The sequence below is a fragment of the Dama dama genome, chromosome 33, assembly GCF_033118175.1.
Source record: "Dama dama isolate Ldn47 chromosome 33, ASM3311817v1, whole genome shotgun sequence".
Taxonomy (NCBI): Eukaryota; Metazoa; Chordata; class Mammalia; order Artiodactyla; family Cervidae; genus Dama; species Dama dama.
Window position 1 is genome coordinate 72,858,881 of NC_083713.1, and position 25,261 is coordinate 72,884,141.

Here is a 25,261-nt window from a genome sequence, read left to right on the forward strand (position 1 = left end):
TATTACTCAGCCATAAAATGAAACATTTGTGACATTTGCAGAGATGTGGATGGATCGAGAGACTCAAACAAAGTGACATTAAGTCAGAAAGAGAAAAATAATTATCATATATTAATGCATACATGTGGAATCTGGAAAAATAGTGCAGATGAGCGTATTTGCAAAGCAGAAATACAGACACATAAACAGAGAGCAAATGGATGAACACCAATCAGGAAAGCGGGGGTGGGATGAATCGGGACATTAGGATTGACACATATACACTGCTGATACCATGTATAAAATGGGTAGCTGCTGAGAACTTACTGCACAGCACAGGATATTCTACTTAATGCTCTGTGGTGACAAAGAGGGGATCTACGTGTGCATACAGCTGATTCATTTTGCTGTGTATCGGAAACTAACACAACAATGCAAAGCACCTTAACGCCAATAACAATTTTAAAAAAATTTAGGAGATATACGCTTTGCATTTTTTGAGTACACAATTCCTTCTCGTTAATGACAAGCACGGTGCAGGCATTCTGCTTTGTACAGATCTCTGGGATTTACTTCTCTTGTGTAACTAATTTTATACTGATCCAACAACTAGTTTTTCCTTATCCTCCCAACTTCATCCCTGGTAACAACTATTCTACTATTTCTATTGTTTTTTTGTGTTGTTGTTGTTTAGGCGCTAAGTCATGTCCAGCTCTTTTGCAACCCCATGGACTGCAGCCAACCAGGGTCCTTCCTCTGTCCATGGGATTTCCCAGAGAAGAAGACTGGAGTGGGTTGCCATTTCCTTCTCCAGGGGATCTTTCCTACCCAGGGACCCAACCTGCGTCTCCTGCATTGGCAGGAGGAATCTTTACCACTAACCTATGCCTTTGATTATTTTAAATGCCTTGAATAAGAGGAATCAGGCAGTGTTTGTCCTTCTGTGACTGACCTATTTCACTTAAAATTTCTTCCAGGTTGATCTCTATGACTGCAAATGGTAGGATCTCCTTCTTTTTTTGAGGCTAATATTCCATGGTACATTTCTTTCACATTTTCTTTATGCATTCATCTAATGGCATATATTTGGGTTGTTCCTATATTTTGATTACTGTGAATAACACTGCAAGGAACATAGGAGTGCAGATATCTTTTCAGAGTCCTAACTACAGTATTTTTGGATCTATAACTGAAAGTGTGATGGCTGGACTTATTTCTATTTTTAATTTTATGAGAGACTTCCATGGTATTTTCCATAATTGCTACACTATTATGCACCATTTAAATTTTATTTTACATTCCTATTGACAGTGCACAAGGATTCTGTGCTTCCTACAAACTCACCAACACTTGTGCTGAATATCTTTTGGTTTTTTGATGATAGACACCCTAACAAGTGTGAGTTAATATCATCTTGTGGTGTGTTTGTTTGTTTTGCTGAACTTGCAGGCTCTCACGTCCCCAACTAGGGATTGAACTTGCACCCTTGGCAGTAAAAGCACAGAGTCCTAATTACTGGACAGCCAGGGAATTCCCACCTTGTGGTTTTGATTTGCATTTCCCCAGGATGAGTGATGCTGAGCACCTTTTATGTATATGTTGGCCATCAGTAGGTCTTCTTCGGAGAAATTTCTGTTCTCCTATGCCCATTTTCTAGTCAGGTCATTTGTGTTTTTGCTATTGAGTTTTAGGAGTTCCTTATTTATTTTGGGAATGAACTCCTTGTCAGCATATGGTTTGCAAGTATTTTCTCCCACTCCATAGACTGCCTTTTCACACTGTGGATTGTCTCCTTTGCTGGGCGGAGCTTTAATCCTTAATGCCATTTTTTAGTCCTTCATTCCTTCTTCCTGTCAGACAGCGCAACCTCACTTCCTCAGGTAAGCTTCCTCTGTGCTCCCCACAGCTGCCTCCCATGCTAGGTTAGGTCACCTATGGTAATCTCTTGGTGCACTTTGTATTTCTTCTTTACCCAGTTTGCAATTATATATTTGTCTATGTGTGTTTTTAAATATTTATTTATCATTTATTTATTTGACTGTTCTGGGTCTTAGTTGTGACACGTGGGACCTTTAGTTGTGGCATGTGAACTCTGAATTGTGGCATGTTAAACCTAGTTCCCTAACCAGGGATTGAACCAGAGCTCCCTGTATCGGGAGTGCCGAGTCCTAGCCACTGGACCATCAGGGAAGTCCCCTGTCTGTTTATTCATGAGACAATGAACTCCGCGAGGAGAAGGATCTCATTCGTCCCACTCACTGAGATGTCACATCAGTTGGCATGGTACCGGGCACCCAGAAAGAAGCAGACTAGACAAACTGGGACTCACCCAAGGTCATTCATTTAGCACTAGACCTGGACTACGACCTTGGGTCTAATGTTCATTTCTCTGCTCTGCCAGTTTGCCTCCACTCCACATCTTCTATTGCTTTTTTTTTTTTTTCAGTACCCAGATTTCTGACCATCTAGAGATCAAGGCGTGATGTTTACACCTTCTCCTCAAACTGAAAAGATTCCATCTTCATCTCAACAGCCACCTCCTTGCCAAAATAAGCCAGAAAAGGTTATGAGAGTGCCTGCATTCCAGCAGGAGTGGAGCGGGACTGAGAAGAAAAACAGAGAAAAAGGAAATATCCTAAAATGTCGATTTGTTTAAACTTCTTCACAAACTGAACAACACAAGGAAACCAACAGAGACAAGCTTGTAATGAAGTAATCACCCAACGCTGCTAATATTCCAGTAACATGAAATGATTCTGCACATTTCATGGGGCAGATATGAATAGGGTCATTAAAATATGGCCAAGGAAGGGAGGGAGAGTTTACTTTTTCTGTCTCCTTAGAGTCTGTGTCTGAAAGCTCAGCAGGAATTTAAACAAATAGCATGGAGGAATGGTGAATCTGATCATATTTAAAGAGAAAGCCCTTCCAAACTTCTCTTTCCTTTGATAAATACATTGGCTTCTCCAAGTTTTGTTTTTAAAAACCCTGAAGGGCTTTTTTTTTTTTTTCCTTTCAATCTGGAGAGCCTACTTGAGAAAAACAAAATTAGCATCAAATTGTTGTGATATTGTTCTGCATATATTTTTTCCTCTATCAAGAAGAAATTGTCCTGTCATCTAAATGAACGTAAGGAAATTAAAAGGAAGGTGGGTAATAGGGAACGGGGATCGTAATGCTCTCTCTTCTGTTAAAATGTGGAAAATAAAGTTAGAGAAGGGCTGGTCAGGTCAGTGGCACACGGGGAGAGCTACTGACAAAGGGAGGTCACATCAGTAACACAGGCTTGTGAAAGGAGGGCAGAATTGGGTCTCAGAGACTTTGGTCCCATACATTCTAGACAACTGTAGTAACTGTAGTTACTATGCAACTGTAGTAAGAATGGCTGAAGAGAGAGAGATGCTCTCAACATCCTCGGCTAAACTAATGGTACAAACGACTGAACTCATGGAGGATGGCAGTTCAGTGCTCTGACCTGGGACAAGCTACTTCACTTAAAGCCACAGTCTTCTCACCTGTAAAATGGGGGAGAAGAAAATCTACTTCCTGGAGTTTTGTAGGTTATATAATTTAAAAGAAATACAACATGTCACCCAGCACATAGGAAGTCGTCCACAACTGTTAGGAGGAAAACTTAGAAACTTCTGCCGGTGAGGGTCCCCTTTTTGGAGGAGGACCCTCAGCTTTAGAGAGGCTGGAGACCGGCCATGGGTTGGGGGGCACTTCAGCCAGCTGCCCCCTGCTTCTTCCAGCCAAGCAGCTCTTTCTGGGCTGCGGTGAGGCCTGAGGGCCCAAGGCTTGTTACCCAGTTTGCTTAAGCAAGTTCTTTCACACACACACCCATACACACTTTGGTCCAAAAGTTCAGTGAGGCTTTTTTCTTCCTCCTTCCTCTGTTGTTGTTGGGTTCTGATTACTTCCATCTGGTTGCGGCAGCTCGAGTGGAGTCTCTGAAAACAAAACAAAACAAACAAAAACCCTTCCTACCAAACACACAGGCACAAACCTAGAAGGCTGCTAGGCTTCCCAGCAGCAGGCGCCCAGAGGGCGACTCGTGCTCGCCGCGGCGGGGGGCGCAGGCCGGACCCCGGCACCTGCGCGCGCTGGTGGCTGCCGAAGAGTCGGCGTAGAACCAGCCCCCCGCCCCAGAGCCTGCCTCCCTCCCCACCAGCCCTCCAGCCCCCCGCTTCCGCCCCGGCGCCCGGAGAAGCGGGCGCACTGGGAACGCCGACCCGGGCATCTCCCGGCGGAGGGGAAGAGGGAGGTGGGGAGGGCGGGGGATTTCAGAGATTGAAAACAGAACCGTCCCTGCGCCTCGGCTCCGGAGCTCATCTGACTTGAGTTAGCGACCCCCCACCCACCCCGGCGCCTTAAAAAAAAGTGTTGGGGACTGGCGCGCTCTTTCGTTCTCTGCTGGAACTTTCTTCGTAGGTGTGCTTTCTCTCCCGGGCGCGGAGGAGGAGGGTCCTAGGCCCCCCCGCCTCCCCTCCAGGTCCCCGGGATCCCCTCCTGGCGGGGGCGCGCGGCTCGGGCGGGGGCGCGGCGCCCTGTGTGCCGCAGCCGTGCGCGCGGGGGCGCTGCGCCGTGCGGGCGCGCGGCGGGCTGGAGCGCGGGAGTGCCGGAGCTCGCCAGCCGAGGCAGCACGGCTCCGCGGACTTTTTTTCAAACTCCCATCAATGAGTCTTCGAGGAGGAGCGGGAGGCGGCGGCGGCGGACGCGAAGGAAGACGAGGAGGAGCGGCAGGAGCCGGAGGAAGGAGCGCGGGCCGCCCTGCGCGCCGGAGCCTCGGGGAGCTGCCCGCTCGCCGGCTGTAGGGGCTGCCTGGCCCCCGTCCTCCTTTCGGTCCCCTCCCCTGCCTGGCCCGCAACGCCCCGGCTGGAGTGAGCCCGGGCACACGGCAGCCCGCGGTGGATCGCCGCGCCAACCAAGTTGGGATGGGGGCCCGCAGCCACCGCCCGGCGCCCCGGAGGCCACCTGCGTGCTAGAGGCAAACTTTTGTCTCCCCCGGTAAAGTTGCTTTGGCCTTCTTTTGCTTGCTTTTCGTCGCGAAGTGCCCCCTACTTCGGCCGAACACGGGCCGACTGGGATGCTGCGCCGTCTTGGAGCGTCCCTCGGCCGGGTACCCGCGCCATGGCACGGGGATTCGGGCACCGGGGGCTAGCGCGGCGGCCCGCGTCCGGGTTCTGGCTAAACCAGGCTGGGACCTAAGGGGAGTCCAGGGATGGGAACTCGGGACCCAGGGGGCGATTTTGCATCCTCCTTCCCACCTGGGGGAAAGAGCCTGCCTACGAGCTTGCCTCCACCCCGTCTCCACCGCCCCCGAGCCCGGGGCTGTTTTTTCGGGAGTTGGGGGTTAGCGCGGGGAGGCTGGGATGCTGCGAGCTCCAGAGGTGGGCCGTGGGAGTGTCTCCGGGGAGTGTGCCGGGGGTGGAGGGGCTGCAGCCAGCCGCTGCGAACTTCTAACTGCACTTCTCCGCGCTGCCGGTCCTAAGCCCTGCCTTTCTTTCTTTCTCGCTCCTTCCTCCCCTCCTCGGGCCCTGTCGCCCCCTCCCCCTCGGTCAGGCTTTCCCTCCCGCCTCCCTCCTTGCTTCTCTCCTCCTCCTCCTCTCTTGCCCTCCGCTCTGAGATCCGCTTGACTTCCCCGAGGGATCCGCACGTAATCTCTCGCCCTGTCCTCCGGTCCCCCTCCCCGCCACGCTCTTTCTTCCCCGCCCCCACTCGTCGCCCACCCCCCCGCGCCGCCGGCAATCTCTCAACAAGTATATTTGCTGAGGAATTTGAAAAATCCACTACTGCAACTTGATCTGTGTGCGATGGATGGGGAGCGGCGCAGAGAGAGTTGGGCGCCAATCCTATTAAGGGTTTAGAAAGGGGAGCGTTTCCCTCGGACGGGGCCCGGGGAGGGGGGCCGCTGGTTGGGGGAGGAGGAAGGGAGCGCGTGCGTGCGTGTGTGTGTGTGCGTGTGTGTGTGTATGTGTGTGTGAGTGCGCCCCCCGTGTGTGTGTGTGTGTGTGTGTGTGTGTGAGTGCGCCCCCCGTGTCGGGGGTGGGGGGTATGGAAGTGCACCCAACTGGGCGCCTTTTCAGCCCGACAGTAATTGCTGTCACTTCCTAGGAAACCCGACTTCCACCACGCGAGGAGCTGGAGCTGGAGCCGGAGCGCCTCACCCCGGGTGCCCTGTCGCAGGGGCGCTCGCGGGCTTTGGATCTCCCTCAGGGTGCCTCCCTCCACTCCCCGCTCTTTTGTATCATTTTGGTGTGACTTTCAGAATTGATCCCGGCCGGGAAAGAGTCGACCTTTCCCCGGAGTCTGGTGCTGGGCCGCGGGGGTCTTTACTGCGCTGCTCTGCCTTTTTGCCAGGGCATCCCGCGCGGCGCTAGGCCTCCCGGGAGCGCTTAGCAGCCCGGTGGCCGCGGCCGAGTCCCGGGACCCCCGCCCCGCCGTCCTCGCCGGGCGTGTGAAGGTTTAATCCCGACAGCTCCAGATAAAGGGAGCAGTTGTAAAACGCTCATATGCTGTTTGCCGACGAGGCTCAGGGGGATGTTGGAGCATTTGAAAGTAAACGGTTCCCTCGCAAGCGGCATAAAATAGTGTTTAAACAAATATTGTATTGGCGTGCTCAGGGGGCTCGGTGCCAAAAAGGAAAGTAAATAAACGCTGAAATCCAAAATATACAGCGATGGGAAGCCACGGAATAGGCGGGCTGGTCACCAGTCTCCCGAGATCTGTTTGTTCTACCACCTGACCCAGAAGCCCCCTCCCCGCCCACTTCCTTACCTTGCCGGGGAGTTTTCTTCCCTCGGTGGCTTCCGTGTGTGGGGGCCTCAGAGCACTTGCCTCTGCCGGGGAAAAAAAAAAACTCATTGTGTAGCTACGTGGGCTGGTCTCCCCAGGGCTGGGCTGGGCACCCTAACTGTGCCTGGCTGCTGTGAGTTCTGGTGGCCTTCAGGCTCGCCCCAGCTTCTGGCCTGGCCAGGGTCACTAATTCTATACGGAGGCTGGAGGCATCCAGACCACCGCAGATACATCCCTTCAGGACCCCACCTCTTCCCATCTTGTGCCTCTTTCTTCCTTCATCTTTCCTGCTTTCGTTTTCTCAGACCTACTGCTTCGACCCTGATGGCCGAGGGTTCTCCCCCAGATTTAAGGTCCCAGTCAAACCCAGCTGCGTAGACAGTTGTCACTTGTCTGAGAGTTTCAAAATTAGTTCTGGTTTGTGATATTTAGGATGGTTTTTATTTCCCTCCTGCTGGGAGAAATACACTAATTTTGTGAGGTTAGTTAGTGATGGTAGGGGTGTTTAAACTCAGGCAGGAAGCACTCCAGTGGAGGTGAGGATCCCACTCACCCAGGAAATAGGTGACCCGACTCTCCCTTGGCTTGGCATCTGAGTGAGACTATAGTCAGCTCAGTCTGTTTTCAAAGTCAGTGGGCTGAGAATACCCATGGGAAGGAGGAAGGCACTCCCAAATCATGGCCAGGCTCACTGAGGACCAAGGCAGGCCTGACTGTTAGGGAGAGTTTTCTTTTTTTTTTTCATTCTCCATGAGAATGGTTTGGAGGGGAATTTGTACAGGGATCAGACTCCTTCGGCAGAGCATCCCAGGCTGCTTCCAAACTCACACGGACCCTGCCTGTGGCCTTGGAGGGGACTTTTTGACTTGGCCTATCTTGAAGGATGTGTGGGGTTAGAGAGGCCCTTCTGGCCGGGCAGCCTTAGAAAGGAGGGCCGGTGTGTGTTCTCGGGGATGCTCCAGCTCACTCGTGGGGAGGGTACCGAACAGTGAGTTGCCTAGTTGGAAGAGGGGGCTACAGGGCTGCTTGTCAATGACTCCTCGCCTGGCTGCAGGGGTCTTGGAGGCTGTGTACTGTAGCTGGCTTGTTTGCACTGCAGACTGAAAGATACACAAATACTTCATGCTTTGTGTACTCCCACAAGTGCCCTGTACACAGGGCGGCCCTTAGGGCTGGATTAGCCAACCTGGCGATTCAGCAGGCAGGCCGACAAAATTGAATATTTGCCTAATAAACACCCTTCTTTCAGCAGGACCTCTCTTGACCACCCAGAGGAAGGCAGAGGGACTTTCACCCTACAGATGCCAGCAGTCCCTCTAACGGGGACCAGGCAGTTTTCATGCGCACTTTGAAAGACCATGTGACCCCCACACACCCAGCTGACTTGTGGAAGTGCAAAAGGCGAGCCCTATAGCTTTGTGGACTCAAGGGGTAGTGCCGCCTGCCTTTTCCTGGGGAATGTGTGTTCAGCCGCATTTCCTTTCATTTCATGACGCTGGCTTCTAGGCCAGCTCCAGGGAGGTGGAGCCACCTGTCCGGCTTCTTTAGGATGCAGAGGGCTTCTACCTGTGCCAGGACCCATTTTCTGGTGGTCAGGGATGGTGCTTGGGTCAGGTGGAGCTAGCCATGGAGGGCTGCAGCTGTACCCCCTGGGCCCTTTGAAAAGGAACCCCTCCCTGGGGTAGCAGCTCTCTGCTTTCTTCTTTTCAGTAAGTGTCAGAGGCGTGCAAACTTGAAACATGTGAAGAATACCAAAGAGGGAAACTGTACTCTTAGATTCCAGAAAATTCAGAGAGGCCACAGAGGTGATTGTACCAACCACCAGAATAGGCCCGGTTTCAGTGATCAAGGCTCACTGGCTTCTAAAGAAGGCAGGAGGGGAGCCTGCTCTTTAATTGTGGCCTCAGGTTTGTTTAAAAGATGGTTTGGGAAGGGGTCCTGGGACAGCTTTGTCATTTGGCAGTGTCTTTTGGTAAATAACAACTGCTTCATTGGTTTTAAATAAATCCTTGCCACCAGATTCAATACTGCGTATTCCAAAATGAATTTGAATGTTTGCTGTGGACTCAAAAGGATAAAAAAAAAATCATCGATCATTGTTTTCTCTTTCCATGTTTTTTTCTGATCATTGTTTTTAGATTTGGAGGGTGACCAAAATATCCTAAACCTACAAAACTATGTTTAATCCCGTGGGGAAATACCCTAGTGATAACAGCAGACTCTGCCTGTTTAGTATCTTATTTCCCTCTTCTCCTTTATTCTAGCTTTTTAAAAATCATACTGGGTGAGGGAAAATAACTCACTTAAGATGTGACCAAAGAGTTCACATAAACTGTTTTTGAGATTTTTGGTTTAAAGTGAATAAGTTCATGTGGTTTTGTGTGTATGCTTGCGTGTCATAAAAAAACAACCCCCAAAAAACAGGTTGCTGGGCAATGTGTTTTAACTGTGAGTGCCCGGTTTCAGGCATTAGCATAAGAAAAAAGTTTTAGTGCATTTCCTATTGTCTTGAAAGAAGAGTTTCAGCAAAGGGAAGGAAAGCCGCAAAAGGGTGATGGTCCATTGAGATTCTGCGGCAGCCCCGGCTCGTCATCTGGCCCTGAAATCTGTGATCGGGTATCACTTTTATCTCAGTTTTCCATTCTCCGGCCTTTTTCACACGTTCACTTTTTGTCAAGGTTTATTGATTATGTTTTCTTCTCTGCAAATCTGTGGAAAATTTAATGAACCAAACACAGCAGTGAAATAAAAGGGACTTTTTATTCATTAGCAAGGGATTGATTTCCCCCCTTGGGCGGAGGGCCTCTGGCCTCTTGAGAGGTAGTGAGCGAGGGAGATGGGGGAGGGGGTGGCCCTGCCCCCGGGCTGAGGCGGGGCTTCCCCGCTGACCAGCGCCGTCTCGGCCCCGGACTCCCGTCCGCACTCCATCCTTGTGGTGGTCCTGGGCCCGCTGCAGACCTCCGCCTCGACCTCCGGGATCCGGGTTCCTCCGGGATCGGGGCTCCCCGGGCTTGGGGGGCGGGGTAGGGATGGGGATATCTGTGTTCTCCACCCTGGCAAACCTCTCGAGGGCCTGGGCCTTCCCCGGGACACAGTTAAGTAGGGCCCTTCCTCCAGCCCGGGCTTTCAGACCTGTAATTAAGCAAAGCCCCTGGTGTGATTACGCTGTGCTGACTCGGCTGGGTTCTTTGGAGCCGCGTCCCTCCACGAAACAGTGAACTTTAGCTCTTTGTAGAGGCTTCCTGGGTAGCCGGGGGTCGGATTCGATTGCATGTCTGTCTGTCTGTCTCCCCTGCACCCGCTTCGCCCTTCTCTGCCCGCTTTGTCTCCTGCCTGTCCATCTCCCCCGCCCCCCCTTCGTCTTCCCTCTCGCCCTGTGTCCCGCCTCTCCCCGCCCTGCGTTTTCTTTCTCTCCTCGCTCCTGTCTTTGCTTTCCCTCCCTCTCCTCTTTCCTTAGGCATCTTTTTATGTCGCTCCCCCTCCGCTCCCTCCTTCGTCTCCCCGCCCCGCTCCGTTTTCTGCCCCGCGGAGGCCTGGCTGCGAGGCCTCCGGGAAGCCGCGTGCCCGGGCCACCGGGACGGTGCCCGCGTCCGCGGAGCCCTCCGCGCCCCGAGCGGCTCGCGCGCCGGCGGCGCCGCGTCCCTCCCACCTGCCCGCCGGCCGGGCTTGCGGCGCCCAAACAATGGCCACATTGTCCTGGCCGCGCACCGGCCGCCCCCGGCGAGCGGCGGCAGGCCGGACCCTGCTCGTGGCGGCTCGGGAAGAAAGCCAGCGGCCCAGATCCGGGTCGGGCGCCCTTGGCGCCGGGCGGGAGACCGGAGCGCACCCGGGAGCCCGCGCTCACCTGGGGACGGCGCCTCTCCCTGCCCACGGCCGCTGGTCCTCCCTCCCTCGTCCCAGTGGCTCCCCACCCACTTCTCCGAGAGAAGGGGCTTCATTCGACTTTACACGGCAGTTTGCAGAGTGAATTGAGAGCATTTCACTAAAGTCAGGAGAAGAGGGGCCGCGTTACCAAACTTTTGGCGGCATCAGAAAACTTTTTTCAGAAGGCATATGTGCGAGTGACGGTAGCCACGAAGGCCTGCGTTTGCCCTGACAATTCGCCTTCCCCCAGCCAGGCAGGAAAGTAATGGTGGTCACTCAAAATAGTATCCCCCCCCCCCCCCCCCCCCGCCCAACCCCCAGTTCGTCTTGATCTGCAGGGATTGAAGACCTCTTAGCGCTCAGAAAAAGAAGGATCTTTGAATGCTGAGGATGTTAAAAGAGCGTCGGTCCCGGGTCCAAGCAGACGCTTAGCAATGCTCCTTTGTGTTGTGGACAATGCAATAAGTCAGCCCGACTTTTGAGCCACATTTATAAGGAACTGTAAGGGCCGCTCAAGTACACTTGTGCTAAGTTGAATTGATTGAAATTTAATGGCGGTTAGTGGCGATGAATGGTAATGATTTCCCAGCGTATCTTTGGCATACTTGACATTAATAACCGGAGTGTGTGTGTATACCCGCACCGGGAGCCTGCCACACACGTGAGGCGGGAGCATTATTCATTTTCTGAGATGCCAGCCCTTCGCCTCCTTCCTCTCCTCAAATCCTTTTCCTTCTCACCATAATTCAGTTGTTCAGATGATGTAAAAAAAAAAAAAAATCAAAGGGAAAGAAGGAAAAAGAAAAATCTTTCTCCATTGAGTCCGTACATCATGTCAATATAATTTTGAGCTCATGATTTTTTTCAGTTCCTACATAAATCAGCTTCTAATATACAGAATGTGATGAATTTGTTTTAGCTGCCACCATGAATTAATGTTATGCAAATAGAAGCTTTGCAGGTGAAATGATTTACTTAATAATTTCAACTTCTAATATTTAAACTCATTCATTATGTTGGAAGTTAAAAAAAGAAGTCCATATTTTTCAACCTGTGATGGGGAGATTAGTATGCAAGTATTTGCGGCATAGGCAGGCCTTGATGGCCAGAAAATAGCTCTTAATGTGTTGATTCTTTCTAGGAGGATCTATAGTTCACCAGGCAGAGGTTTAAGAAGCAGGGGATGGAAGTCTTAACAAGTGCCTTCTGGGGGAGGAGATAAATGCGTGGAAATAAATCCAAAGTGACCATCACTGTAGTATGTCTCCTGGGACTGTACAGGCTCTACTTTGGGAACCTAGCCGGGCTTTGCTTTTGAACTAGCCTTGAAGGATGAGTGTGTCTAAGCTGGGTGAAGGGTAAAAGGGCTCTGATGCCTCCGCCCCTATCTTTGTCACTGGTTTGTGGAGACCATCTTAACAGCGAGTTGTTAATAGCTGCCCATGAAGGTGGCAGTGATATAGAAAGTTGGGCAGAGGATTGCCCCACCAAAAAGAAAAAAATGCTAGAAAGACTGCTATGTGTATCCTCTTTGCAGGATGTTTTCTTCTGGAAAAAGTTGGAGAGTAAAAGTGATGGATAAGTGCCCTGTGATGAGTAATGAGCCCGAACTCTTGGGTTACCCTCCAAGAGTGTGAGACTGGTCACTTAGGAGCTGGGTGACCCGGTGCAAGTCGCTTGGCTTCTCTGTGGAAGGGGCGGGAATGGCAGGTGTGGTCTCTCAGATCCTCTAGCCACAACGTCCTGGGACTCAGCACACCCTGCCTCTCGAAGCCATCGTTAAGAATCAGACCTCAGGCAGGGTTGGTGGGAGGGGGACCAAGGTCTGGACAGAGTGTGGGGTCTTGGTCTTTGCCTCTGCTTTTGTGTAGTGAGGCTCCTCTCAAGGAATAACCCTCCTTCCCCCACCTCCCTCCCCGCCTGTCACTACCTAGTCAGCTGTAGTGCTCAGAGCTCCTCTGGGATGTGGTCACTGGTTGAGTGGGCGTGGGGTGGACCTGGGGACATCGGTGGGGGTGGGGGAAGCACTTGGCCTGCAATGGCCTTTTCAGACTTTCCTGAAGGCTACAGCCAAGTTGAAGGGTGGGCTGACACATAAATATGTCTTGTATCTCTGAAGATAAGTGTCAAGTTTTGACTTGCCTTCTCCAAAAATTGAGGTCATCGTGATCAGATGATGGGTTGAAAGGACATCACTCAACCGTTTCTGCAGACAGCAGAGCATTTTGCAGGGGTGATACATTGTGTGTCCAGGCAGCGGCAGGGTATTTAGGGCTGACTCTCGCTCTCTACGGAGATCAAGGTGAGGGGACGTCATTGATGGTCGCCGGCTGAATGTGCCTCATTCGTGTAGGGAGAGGAGGAATCTGACTCGGCAGTCACTTAGCCAGGAGTTGTCAGGTGTGCTGGCGGCAGGATGAAGCAGGGTGGCAGGGTCTGAGTGTGATTCGATGTCTTCATCTTTCTAAGATGTAGTACTCTAATGTCTTTATGTTACTTACATGCATGAATGTAGTATCGATTATGTATACACTCTTCAGGTTAAGTATGGTGGTATGGTCAAGTCTTGTCTGACTTTCGACCCCATGGACTATATATAGCTCGCCAGGCTCCTCTGTCCATGGGATTCTCCAGGCAAGAATACTGGAGTGGGTTGCCATTTCCTTCTCCTAGGTTAAGTATGTGTGTGTGTGTATATATATACACACGTACACACACATTCAGAAATCTTTTAACTACCAGATCCCTTTATGAATTAGATTTTTTTCTTCTAAGATGCACTTAAAAAGAACTAGCATAGAAGAATGAAGTAAGAACTGGAAATGAGTTAAACAGGCAAATCTGAAAAGAGACTCCAGTGGGCTTCCTTCCTGCCAGGGATTCAGGTGGAAAGCTGGTTAAATATGCAGATTCTCAGGCCCCTCAACCTTTTCCTAGTGGCTCAGATGGTAAAGAATCTGCCTGCAATGCAGGAGATCCAGGTTCAATCCCTGAGTTGGGAAGATCCCATGGAGAAGGGAATGGCAACCCACTCCAGTACAGTTGCCTGGAGAATCCCATGGACAGAGGAGCCTGGTGGGCTACAGTCCACGGGGTCGCATAGAGTCAGACGTGGGTGAGCTAAGCTAATAACACTTTCACTTTCAGTTTTCAGCCCTCCCCCCACCCCCAGGGAGAACCTACAGACTGTGAATTCCCTTGGAGGGGACCCTGAGATATGCATTTAATCAAGGATTTTTAGGGCAAGGTGATGGGGATTTAATGATTTCTTCCTGTGATGCTCTTCACCTCACTGATTTTTGCATTTAATAAAGAGAGAGCATTTCCTTCTGTAAGGCTGGATGGATAACCCAACATTTAGACTTCCCAGCTATTTGGTTGCCTGGAGGTTGGGGCAAATAAACTAGCCGAGAACTGAGCTGCTTCTGCTCCAGAACATCACAGAGAAATGGGCTGTCTTTCTGTCGGGCAGCTCCGACAATCCCACTGTTTGCTGAGAAGGGTTCCTGGAGAAACCAGAGAGCAGCGAGCTTACTAAACCAGCACTTTAGTTTCTGTGGTGTGGGTTCCTGACCCGAGAGTCCTTTGGATGGCTCCTTTGTTCCTGTAGAAGAAACTACACCTGTGCATCGTGATGGCTGGCTCGTTGCTTCAGCTGCCAGAAGTCAGACCCTTTTGGGGTCTAGTTCAGCATTGCAGAGTTTGAGCAGGTCTTTGGTAAGAGTGACCCAGACTGAGGTTCGGCTTACCTGTGGGTGTCTTTACGGTTCCCTGAGAAGGGCAGGAAGGAGATACAGACTGAGAGGAGCTGGTATAGGATATCACGGCCTCCCAGCCGTGGTGGCCTCAGGCCTGGAGCTGGAGAGAGCCTGCCATGAGGAGGATGGGCTGGTGCAGGGGGCCTGCCATGAGGGAGATGGGCTGGTCTAGACCTCCCAGGGCAGATTGAGGGCACACTGCCCAGCTATGCCCCGGCACCGGGAGCCTTGAGGGAAGTGGGATGAGGGCTGTTGGCATCTCTGTGTCCCTGGTGTCTGACACATGGGTGCTACATTCCTTTCCAGATCTGGCCCACAGTTCAAGGACCCCCAGACCACTAGTGCCCAGCTCCACTGTTTTACCAAGAGCAGCTGAGGTCCCACACTAGAGTGACCCACATTGACACGCTGAGGTCCCATACTCGTGAGGACCCACGTTGACACGCCTCTTCCCTTCTCCAAGGACCCCCTTGAGTGGGTGGTTGGTGGTGGGCAAGAAGGATGGAGGTAGCATCAGGCTGATGGCCCCTGTGGAAGTTGGTTTGTTGGACTAGACCTGACCCACAGACCTCCTAGCCCCCATCCTGCCCTTGCTTGCAGTGATGTCAGCAGTGAGAAGCCAAGCCCCCAGACCACTGCCCACCCTGGGCACCCACCACCCTGCTTCGCAGAGCATGTGTGTCCCTCTGCGGCTGCCCTGCCACCTGCTTGGGCCGGACCTGGCCCCGCCCACTCTCCTGTCCAGCCCAGCTCGCCCTGTGGGTACCTCCCCTTTCCCCAGTAGCCCAGGCCCGCCCACAGTCTCTTTCTCCTGCTTCTGTTTCCTTAGGTTTCATTTCTGTTTTATTTCGGTTTGAACATCCATCTCTTCGCTTGGCTCAGGCTCTCTTCAGGTCTATACTTTGGTTTAGCACCTGGGCGTTCGAGCAGAGCCTTCCCTTCTGATGTAAAGATGTTAACAACAGCAAAATATTTTCCTCACAAGATCTTAAAACTAAGATGTATTTTTTTTTTTTTTGCTTTTTTTTCTTTATAGAGAACTTATGAGATAGGAAACAGCACAGAGAGGAAGGTTTTGTCACGTTTCCTTCCAGTCTCTCTTTTGTTTCTAAGGAATAATGTTTTGGCTCTATGTTTTCTTACAAAGTTGAAGTTAAATCATAACTTAATTGTAATAGTAACTTCACTGTAACATTATCTCATGGACAGTCCACATTATTAATGCATATTCTTCATGTGATTTTTTTATTGGCTATCTAATATTCCTTTATCTCCTCAAGCATATATATATGTATGTATATATATATATGTATGTATGTGTATATATATATATATATATGCTTTTTTTTTAATTTGACTATGCCATGTGGCATGTAGAACCTTAATTCCCCAACCAGGGATTGAACCTATGCTGCCTGCAGTGGAAGCGTGGAGTCCTAACTACTCCAGGGAAGTCCATCCATAAGCATATTTTATTTTACTCTCTTTATTATAGTGTTGGGCATTTACTCTTTTTTTTCTGTCAGTAGTTTTTGCTGATGTAGATAACACTGGAGTAGATATCTGTGTGTAAATGTTTACCTGAAATTCTAATCATTTCCCTAGAATAGATTCTTAAAAGTGGAATGATTTGGCGAAAGTATTTGGACTGCCGTTCTTGAGGTCTTCAGTAGGCCTTAGTAGGTTTCCAGTAATATTCTTCTAGCTTTTGGGGAGAGATGAGCGATGTTAGCTTGAGGTTTTCAGAACAGCCATGTACAAATCAATGTAAAGCAATTAATTGAGTGCCTTCTGCTAGCCCAGTGACTTGCAAAATATAGCCTTATTTTGCAGATGGGTAACCTGAGTCTCAGAGACGTTGGATGATCTCCATGCTTACCTGGGAGGTGGGAGGCAGATTTACTGATGCCCAAACCAGGACCCTATCCTGAAGCTGTCTCCTGAGCGCTGCCCTGGTCTGCCGGGTGCAAAGGCTACAGCACTTACTCTCAGCCAGGGCTGTTTCTTCCCCAGGGAACATTTGTCAGTGTCTGGAGAAATTTTTGATTGTCATAAAGGTGGGGTGGGCAGTTACAAACCTAGACAGTGTGTTATAAAGCAAAGATATCACTTTGCCGACGAAGGTCTGTATTGTCAAGGCTGTGGTCTTTCCAGTAGTCATGTACAGATGTGAGAGTTGGACCATAAAGAAGGCAGAGCACCAAAGAATTGATGCTTTTGAGCTGTGTTGCCGGAGAAGACTCTTGAGAGTCCCTTGGAAAGTAAGGAGATCAAACCAGCAATCCAAAAGGAAATCAACCCTGAATACTCACTGGAAGGACTGATGCTGAGGCTGAAGCTCCAATACTTTGGCCACCTGATGTGAAGAGCCGACTCACTGGAAAAGACCCTGATCTTGGGAAATATTGAAGGCAGAAGGAGAAGAGGGTGACAGGGGATGAGATGGTTGGATGGCGTACTGACTCAGTGAACTTTCACTTGGGAAAACTCTAGGAGATGGTGAAGGACAGGGAAGCCTGGCATGCTGCAGCCCATGAGGTTGCAAATAGTTGGACATGACTTGGTGAGTGAAGAACAGCAATGGTGGTGGGAGGTGTTGCTCCTGACGTCTAGTGGGTAGAGGCCAGGGATGCTGCTTAGTGGCCAGCAGTGCATAGGGCAGCCCCCGTGACAAAGGATGAGCCAGCCCAAATGTACCAATGCTGCAAGTGAGCGATCCTTGGTGGAGGTCATCAGCAAGGCCTGTGACCCTGGGTGGAGGTCGCCAGTGAGGCCTGAGTGGGGCTTCCCTCCCTGGCTGGCACAGCACGACTCTGGGGCCAGGGCTTTGGAGCAGGCAGAGGTGCTTATTCACACCTCACACTCTCACCAGGCTGGAAATCGTCAACCTTCTTTTCTGTGACCTGAATTAGAAGCAAAGTGGCAGTTGCCATCAAGAGGAATTCCTTGTGCAATCCATCAGTCAATCAGCTAGCACTTACCGGAACATCTGTTACGGGCCTGGCATGGATCAAGCTCGCTGCTGCAGGCTCACACCTTGCTAACTTGGTTAGGAGCTGGCGGCCCCCGAAATCCCAGCAGATTTCTCCCTCGTGCATCTTCCTCCTGTGTTCTCCATTCCTCGCCGGAAGGCTGCTTTAGGAAAGCCAGGGATTAGCTGGTGTGACCTCCAAAGGCCGGTACCTAGGAATGTTGGTCAGGAGCAGATAGTGCCCCAGACAGTCATCAGAGAGAACCTATCTGCTTTTCTGGCCCCAGGCTAAATTTCCTACTTAGTGAATTTTGTACCAGGCTCTTTCTGGCCAGGCAGGGATTGTAGAGTCCTGGGTCCGAATAACGAAAAGCCAGGGGTGGGGACCTTTGGTGGTGGCTTATTTATTTAATCCAACAGTTGTGCCTGAGTAAGTCTGGGAAGGCTTCCTCCAAGAGAGGCCCAGAGCTGGGTCTCCAGGATAAGGGCATTGCCCATCGAGGGGCAGGAGAAGGAAGGGCCATCCAGGAAGAGGAATTGAAGCAAATGGTGGGTAGAGAGAGGCATTTCTGGAACCTCTAGGGTGTCAGTGTTACTTGGAGGATGAAGTGTAAGGAGCCGGTTCAACAGGATGCAGAGGGGCCCTTCGTGGGAGTCCGGGATGCTCTGTGCTTCCAAGGATGACTCCACCAACGTAGTGTCACCCGTGGCTTATCTTTATTCAGGACATGAAATATAAAGGTGGGGACTCAGGTTCTTTCTGGAACTGGAACATTTGGGATCTGATGTGGAGCAAAGGGATCATTACCTTTGCCTTATCATTTTCCTCCTTTTGGATTTGGGCCAACTTCATTTCTCAAGTTTTTTTCTGCTGGTATCCCCTGGAGGAGGAAATGGTAACCCACCCCAATATTCTTGCCTGGAGAATCCCATGGACAGAGGAGCCTGGAGAGCAACAGTCCCTGGGGTTGCGAAGAGTTGGATACAGCTGAGCAATTGTGCACTCACACATGCGTGCAGGCCAGGCCCAACTGTGGACAAGAGGGGATTCCCAGCAAATATGCACATACCTATTCTCACCTTGTCAACCCTTGCCCATTTGTAGGCAAGGGATATGGTGTTCACCTATTCCTGACCTGCTGCTGGAAGATAACTCTACCTCAGGGTCTGTGTAGGGGATGATGAGTTGAAAGGAATGAGAAGATGAACCTGGTTCTCAGAACGCTCTCAACTATGATACTTCAGAACACTTTCAGTGATTTAAGAGTAATAGTTGTCATGCATCCCATCATCCATTCATCTGCCCATCCATCCATCCATCCATCCATCCTTCCATTATTCATTTTTCCACTCATCCATCCATCATCTTCCATCTATCCATTATCCATCATCATTCATCTACCTCCCATCCATCTATTATCAGTCATCCATCCATTTATCTGTTATCCATCCTTCCATTAATGATACATCCATTTATCTATTGATCCACCCATCTTCTATCTATCCATCATTCATTCATCTTCTATCCATTCATCCACCCTCTATTCATCTATCCATCCATTCATCCACCCTCTATTCATCTATCCATCCATCCATTGACTATAGGAATTTTAAAGTCCTTTGCTGTTGGTTCTTGGCATATCCTTCATCTCCTATCCATGAAGCCAGTAACTCAGGGGTCACCTCCTTGAAATCATTCTTAGACCTAGGCTTCCACTTGTCCCTGGGGTTTCCCTTGCTTATAACACTCATCAATACTGTCTTGCTATTGTGTTTTTATTTGTGCTTAATAGTTGATCGGGCTTCCCTTGTTGCTCAGCTGGTAAAGAATCTTCCTGCAATGCAGGAAACCTGGGTTGGATCCCTGGGTTGGGAAGATCCCCTGGGGAAGGGAAAGGCTACCTATTCCAGTATTCTTGCCTAGAGAATTGCATATATTGTATAGACCATGGGGTTGCAAAGAGCTGGAGCACAAGCTGGAATCAAGATTGCCAGGAGAAATATTAATAATCTCAGATATGCAGATGACTCCACACTTATGGCAGAAAGTGAAGGAGAACTAAAGAGCCTCTTGGTGAAAGTGAAAGAGGAGGCTGAAAAAGACTGGCTTAAAACTCAATATTCAGAAAACTAAGATCATGGCATCCGGTCCCATCACTTCATGGCAAATAGATAGGAAACAGTAGAAACGGTGGCTGACTTTATTTTTCTGGGCTCCAAAATCACTGCAGATGGTGACTACAGCCATGAAATTAAAAGACATGTACTCCTTGGAAGGAAAGTTATGACCAACCTAGACAGCATATTAAAAAGCAGAGACATTACTTTGTCAACAAAGGTCTGTGTAGTCAAGGCTATGGTTTTTCCAGTGGTCATGCATGGATGTGAGAGTTGGACTATAAAGAAAGCTGAGTGCCGAAGAATTGATGCTTTTGAACTGTGGTGTTGGAGAAGACTCTTGAGAGTCCCTTGGACTGCAAGGAGGTCCAACCAGTCCATCCTAAAGGAAATCAGTCCTGAATATTCATTGGAAGGACTGATGTTAAAGCTGAAACTCCAATACTTTGGCCGCCTGATGCGAATAACTGATTCATTCATTGGAAAAGACGCTGATCCTGGGAAAGATCGAAGGCCAGGAGAAGGGTATGACAGAGGTTGAGATGGTTGGATAGCATCACCAACTCAATGAACATGAGTTTGAGTAAGCTCCAGGAGTTGGTGATGGACAGGGAAGCCTGGCTTGCTGCAGTCCATGCTGAACTGAACTGAATAGTTCATCAATGAATTATAGGAAATTTCTCTAGGGGAGAAATTTTTCCATGGACATTTGTTCAGTTTACTTTGACAACTCTGTAAAGAAATGTGAGCCAACCAAGCAGTCTTCACATTGGCTTCCTTTGGGATTGGCTTCCTTCGAGAGCAAGAGCACATGTTTATATAGTGATTGGTTTGTAACATAGCAGAGTTGTATTTTAAATAATCCAAGTATGTGTTATAGTTAATTTGTGCCCTGCACATAATCTCTGTGTTCAGTGTTTTTATGACTACTTTGAAGAGTTTTTAGGTGGGACGCAGGATGTTTCAATGGATAAAACATTGGAAATATAGTGCAGTAACCAGTGTTCTAGTCTGGCTTTGCCTGAAATTTACTATGAGACTTCGGGCAAGCCATTGTCCCTCTCTGAGATTCTCCTAGTTTATTCTTTGTCCATCAAATGAGGTGGTTAGAATAGATCATTTCAGGCAACCTTTAAGTCATGGCATTCAGGGCCTGGGATTGCAGTCTGTTTTAGCAATGAGAGAGGGTTATTTGGGGTTTTTAGACTCATGGATGGTTACAGCACTGATTTGCTTGAATAACGAAGCAGCCTTTGGCCTTGGCATTCCCATAGGAGATGCTCTGTCTCTAATTACCATGATCGTCTCAGGTGGCAGGGCTTTAGAAACTGTGCAGTGTTTTAGCACCATCACCATGCGTCATGCTAGGATAACAAACCCATGCAGTAGGAATTGTATGCATTTTCAGATTCTATGGAGGTTTTCTGGTTTTACTGGACTTGGCCTGAGGTCCCAAATCTACATCAGTCAGGGTCAGTTTCCCATTCATGTGGGGCTCTGCTGTATCCTCTAAGGGGGCAGGGCCCAACCTCTGTCTCTGCAGAGACACCTCTGCCTGGAAGACCCGTTCCTGACAGCCCTGATGGTGGGAATGTATGTATGGTCCTGTCATCAGTCCTGACCTGCCTCCTGCGTCTCCCTCATTAAGAGGTGATCCCTTCTGCAGAGCCTAACTCCCTAAGGGAAGTGAGCATCTTCCCTGGGCTAGTTTTCCCCCCAAAATACTCCCATTTGGGGGGCAAGTCTGGGTCCTCTGCATTCCATGAAACCCAGCTTGGCATCTGTTTTGTGCCCTGGCCTTCACTCCACAGGCGGACTGCCCAGGTGGGAGCTTGCTGCTCCAGCCATGGTGCTGTCATTGGGAGGGAACAGGCACGTGAGCCCTTAGTTCGGAAGGTTCTGCGGAGTAGGGGCTTTGGATCAGGCACTGGAGACAGACTGATCATTCCAGCTCTGTGCCTCTGTTTTCTCATCTGTAAGGTGGGGATACCTGTGGACTTGTCTTGTGGGGCTTCAGTGGGGATGAAAGACTGTATGTGTCAAGTCCCTGGTACATAGCATGAAATCTTCTTTTAAAAATTGAAATATAGTTGGTTTCCCTGGTGGCTCAGTCGGTAAAGAAGCCGCTTGCAGTGCAGGAGACCTGAGTTCAATCCGTGTGTTGGGAGGATCCCCTGGAGAAGGAAATGGCTACCCACTCCGGTGTTCTTGCCTGGAGAATTCCATGGACAGAGGAGCATGGAAGGCTTTAGTCTGTGGGGTTGCAAAGAGTCGGACATGACTGAGCACCTAACACTAACCCAAACACTAACCTATAGTTGGTTTGCAATCTTCTCTTAGTTTCAAGTGTTCAGCAAAGTGACTCAGTTTTATATACACACACACAACACACAGACATACGCACACGCACGCACACACACACACAACACATAGACATACTCACACGCACACACACACACACATATTCATTTTCAGAATCTTTTCCACTGTAGATTATTACAAGATATGAGTATAGTTCCCTGTACTGTACAGTAGGTCCTTGTTGTTCATATTATGTATAGTAGTGTGTATCTGTTCATCCAAAACTCTTAATTTATCCCTCCCCCCCTTTCCCCTTTGGTAATTATAAGTTTATTTTCTGTGTCTGTGAGCCTATTTCTGTTTTATAAGTAAGTCCATTTGTATTAAGATTCCACATACAAGATTCCACATATCTCTGACTTAATTCACTCAATATGATAGTCTCAAGGTCTACCCTTGTTGCTACAAATGGCATTATTTCATTCTTTTTTCATGGCTGAGTACTATTCCATTGTACATAGATACCACATCTTCTTTATACGTTTAGTTGGTGGACATTTAGTTTGCTTCCATGTCTTGGCTGTGAAATCTTGATTATTATGAAGAAGGTAGCCCAGGTGTGCACTGTGTATTTGGCCGCTACATCCTGCTAGCGACTCATTTAAACTCCAGTCAACTCAAATCCTAACTCTCATTTGCGCTGCTACTGGCTTAAACCAGAGTCCCCAGCACAGTTTCTGCTAAAAGACATCTTGACAGAGCCTGTCTTACAGCACCTGGACACTGTTGTGCCCTTGTCTCTGACCTGGGAGGGGATCAGTTCATTCGCAGAGGGAGTTTCTGAGAGGCGCCTGACTGTGTCCTGTCTCAGACCACAGGCGCCTGACTGTGTCCTGTCTCAGACCACAGGCGCCTGACTGTGTCCTGTCTCTGACCGTAGGCGCCTGACTGTGTCCTGTCTCAGACCGACAGGCGCTTGACCGTGTCTTGTCTCAGACCGTAGGCGCCTGACTGTGTCCTGTCTCAGACCGACAGGCGCCTGACTGTGTCCTGTCTCAGACCATAGGCGCCTGACTGTGTCCTGTCTCAGACCGTAGGTGCCTTCTGGACCTTACCTGGGACTGGCCACCTGATGACGCAGTGCCACGTCTGTCCTGCTGCGCTCCGGAGAGGTCTTTCTATAATGGGGCTCTTGACCAGATCCTTTCACAAGGCGGGTCAGTGGTCATGCCCTCCAGCTGGTGGACCTGTTCAAGGCTGCAGGCTGCTGGTCAGAGAAGAGGCACGTGGCTCTATGAAGCCACCCATCACATGGTTCCCACAGGGAACCCTCTATGACCCCTCAGGGGTACTCTGCCAGTCAGGACGGCTGCCGTGAGGCTCCCTAGCCTAAAATTGCCTTGTCCTCATTTCAGCCCAACCCAGGGGTCTTGGTGGCCACCGTATTTAAACAAGAGATTTGTTCTGGGTGTATTAAAATTTTTATTTTGTTTTTTGGTCTGCTTAATCCTCGTCTTCATTTTTCTGTTCCTATCTTTGCTCTCCTCAGTATGTAGAGTTTGCTACTATATGATTTATAGTTTTGCATCCTGTAATTTTTACTTGGTATCTTTTGTAAGCATTTGTTGTAGGCTCTGGCAAACTGTTCATGGCTGATTCCTCCCCCCCTTTTTTTTCTTATTGTTTATTTGACTGCGTTGGATCTTAGTTGCCTAATGTGGGCTCTTCCCTTGTGGTGGGCTGGCTCTCTAGTTGTGGCAGTGGCTGTTGTATAGTAGTTGTGGCTCGGCATGTGGAATCTTAGTTCGCGGACCAGGAATCGAGCCTGAATTTGCAAGGCAGATTCTTAACCACTGGACCACCAGGGAAGTCCTGATCCCCCTCATTTGGGCATAGTTACTTTTTTTTACTCTCATAAGCAAGTCTTCTAAAAACAACTTTATATATATATTAAGGCTCTAAGTTTCTTAGTCTACCTAACTTTCCTGTTGAAGAAAATGGAACAAAAATGGGTCACCTGTAAACTGATTGTGAAGAAAGGCTTAAAAGGAAGAAAGTTGAAGCCACTGTGACCTTGGGTTTCTGTTTCCCATGTTCTGTGTGGGATCCCCCAGCACCTTGGTGAATGTTCTTCTAGACGTTTCTCCCTGTGTTTACTAACATTTCATCACATCACACATGCTGTTCTATAATCTAGGTTTTCACTCAGTGCTACGTTCAGGGGTATGTTTTTCCACAGATGTAATTCTTTGGCTGTAACTGATGACATCCTTTGGATGAATTTCTAAAGGTAGAATTCCTGGTCAGAGGTGAGGTCATATTTTATTAAACTCTTTTCTCATGTTTTCAGGCAAGTGGTTAAAAAATGTAAGTGCCTAGGGGAGGTTTTTTTCTTGTTTATTTTTTGATATTAATAAAAATAAAAGATATATTTGTTATTCTGATTCAAACATTATACTGGTAAAAATTTGTCAGTTTTTTTTTTTTTTCTGATACACACCTAAATGCAAACAGAACAAGGTTAAAGATTCAGAAATGTAGAATGTGGAGAGAGTAGGTTCCCCCCAAATCCTATTCCCTAGAGGTAGTCTCTGATAATGGGTATACGTGTGTTTCCAGTTTTCTGTTGACATAGACCAGTGTTTCTTGTCATTATCATTTATCTTTACACAAATGGGATCATACTCCTGATAGTGTTCAGCCCCTTGCTTTCTTGGTGGGTGCTTACTTTAACAATATGCCTTGGTGTTCTTCCCACATCTATGATAGATCAACCTTACTCATTTTCCGCTCGCCTTTAATTTTTATTTATGCTTATCTGTTTATTGAATGGTCATGCATTCAGGTGGCTAATCATCTCAAAAAAGCACAAAGAGTTATCTGTACATGTGTATAAAGTCTTCCCAGCTCTGCTGAGCTCCACCGCCCACGTAGTTCTCCCAGAGCCAACCAGTGATGCTGGGTTTGGTGTGTATCCTTCCAAAAAATGTTTCATGCGAGTCACATGAAGATGACTAGATAGTGTTTCATCCCTTTTTATGCCCAAATGGAAGCGTAGGGTCCATCTGTACTGTAACCCGCCTTTTTCACTCGCCACCTCATGGAAGCACGTGAAGAGCTTCCTCATTCCTTAGGTTAGAGAGGCGTGCCACTGTGTGTGCATTTTTCTTTTTTCTAGTTCCTAATGATGGACACTTGCCACTGTAAACAGTGTTCCTTTGAATAACCTTGGAATACGTCATTTCGTATACATGAGTGTATCTTTGTAGATGATTTCCTGGAAATTAATATCTGGACATAGAGGTGGGAGTTTTTGTAGCATGGATAGATATTGCCAGATCATTTTCCATGGAAGTTTATACACCCACCAGCAACCAGCAAGAGTGCCCATATCCACGCCAACAGAATGTTGTAATCAAACCTTTTGATCTTTGCCAGTCTGATAGTTGGAAGGAAAACTCCATCTCAGTGGCGT

General features: G+C 49.0%; 1 protein-coding gene across 1 annotated transcript in view; it reads left to right on the forward strand.

Annotated features, from left to right (window-relative positions):
• The first annotated feature begins 4,829 nt into the window (after nt 1–4,829).
• GLI2 (GLI family zinc finger 2) overlaps nt 4,830–25,261 on the forward strand; it is a 260,200-nt gene continuing 239,768 nt past the window's right edge. Inside the window, exon 1 of the mRNA XM_061135214.1 lies at nt 4,830–4,986. The gene's annotated coding sequence lies outside the window, so the exon portion shown is untranslated. The remainder of the gene's footprint in view (nt 4,987–25,261) is intronic.